The sequence below is a fragment of the Solanum pennellii genome, chromosome 11 (genome assembly GCF_001406875.1).
Source record: "Solanum pennellii chromosome 11, SPENNV200".
Taxonomy (NCBI): Eukaryota; Viridiplantae; Streptophyta; class Magnoliopsida; order Solanales; family Solanaceae; genus Solanum; species Solanum pennellii.
In genome coordinates, this window is record NC_028647.1 from 13,925,809 (window position 1) to 13,928,165 (window position 2,357).

Genomic DNA, 2,357 nt, shown 5'->3' on the forward strand with positions numbered 1-2,357 from the left:
AAATTTTATCACACCTTATCTAACTCTCTGTTCTTAGTTTTTATTTTATTTTTTTATATTTTTCATTTTGTATTAAATCTGTACATATATTTTTAGGAAAATATTTTTTCTACTTGCGTACAGAATGCAACATAAATAAGAATTTCTTTTTTTAAAAAATCTTGCGGCAAGTAAAATGAATTTCCTAAAAAAATATGTATATATTCAACACAAACGAGAGAAAAGAAATTGAAAGTGGAGTCTTAGGTGGGTTGCGGTAGAAATTCCTCTTTTTAAAGAAAATGAAATAATATCTAAATTATTATTCGAATCAAGATGAGGGTGTGGGTGAGGTGTATGAAGTAAGAATCTTTTTAAATAAAAAATTAGAAAAGAAATTAAAAGTAAAACTAAAAAATTGTGGAGGAGGGGGCATAGTAAAATAAGTGATGGAATGAGATAAGAAAAATATTTTAGACATTTTATTATATAATATATATGTGGTAGTAACACTTTATCTTAAAATTTAACTAATATGAATAATTTATTTAATTTTTGTCAAGGTTGAATTTATTGCCCATATGAGCTGTGATGTAGCGATTTTATTTTAAATAAAAGATAGAGTGCAGTACACAGCTATAAAAAAGACTATAATAAAAGAGAGATATGTTTCATAATCTAATAAGAGATTTTAGGTATGAAATTAATGTTTCCAACAGTTTAAGTATAAAACTCAAAAAATGATATAATTTAGGTGTGTTTTTGTCTTTTTGACACTAAGACCTCATTTGTTTCTATTCAGATTAAGGAATCTGAATATTAATATGTGTATTACTATCTGGATGCCTAGATCTGAACGCACATCTGAAGATTAAGATGTGGTCTCTAGATCTAAACACTTGATGTTTAAGATTGTTTGTTTTCAATTTGAATGTGCATATTATACAATTTTGAGAAAAAAGGTCTGAAAAATATTTCAGTTTTGATCGAAATTGTTGTTACGATATCAAACTTTATGGAGGACCTTTTACCATCTTGCACTATTTAGTATTGTATTTTAAAGGTATATATGTGTCTACGTGGACATCATAAATGTTGCATCATTATAAATAATAACGTGTCCACATAGACACATATATACCTTTTTTAATACACTATTAAATAGTGCAGGAGAGGGAGGGGTAAAAGGTCCTCCATAAAGTTCGGTATCATAACAGCAATTTCGGCCAAAATTGATGCATTTTTTAAACCTCCGGCCCTACAATATTATAAAAACTAGTAATTTTAATAAAAAAATTATATTTTAAATTTTTATATTTAATTTAAATATTGTAGGATATGCAAATAAAAATTATACACCGATATAAAAATTATTATAATGTGATATCTTTTAAGAATTCTAACATAAATATCTTTTTTATGATAAAATATATCACAAAAAAATATTTAACAGTCATAATACAATATTAAATTTTCAATAAATATAATAGATACTAGTTGAAAAATAATAAAGAAGGTTTCACATCATCAAAACCTAACATATATTCTACCTTATCAGAAAAATTTTAGAATTTCTAATTATTTTAATGATCTTAATCTAGCATTGTCATATTTTTTTTTATAATTATCACCTTCACAAAATATGTTAATATATTAATGATTGTACTGTATAACAAATCTTTCTATTCAAGTCCATCTAGTTTTCTTTGAATTCTTCAAAATAGATGCACTATTTTGTAATCAGTAACTTCAATGCATTACTCATCTTGTCATCAATTTATGTTCAAAAAGGTTTGTGTCTCTTAATGATTGATTATTCCCTTTTCTACAAACATTAAAGATCCTCTATTTCCCTAGTTGCTATTTATGTTGATGGCATCATTTTGATCCCGAGGAACTTAACATACTCAAAGATTTTTTACACAAGGAATTTCATATTAAAGACTTGGTAGATTTACATTGCTTCCTCAACTGGAAGTCGTGTGTGAGGCTCATTGTTTGATTGTAAATTAAAGGAAGTTCACCCTTGAACTTCTTGTTGTTACAATGGTGAGCAGTTGCCTGAAGTTTCTTCTCCAATTGATCCTTCTCAGAAGACATTCTTGTAAATCCTTCTTTTATCGCAGATTAATAAGCATTTAACACACACTCACCCTGATTTGACTTTTGTTTTTCAACAGCTTTCTCAATTTATACAGTGTCCGCGTGTTCCTTACATCACACCTGTTATGTCTGAGCCATCTCATTGTGCGATTCTTTGCGAGTTGAGTGTAGCCTCTATCCCCTCTAACTTGAAAGGGGTGTTGGATTTATTTGTTGTTCATCTTGTATTCCAAACATACTTAGAACAAACTTTGAACACTTTGTAAGACAACAAA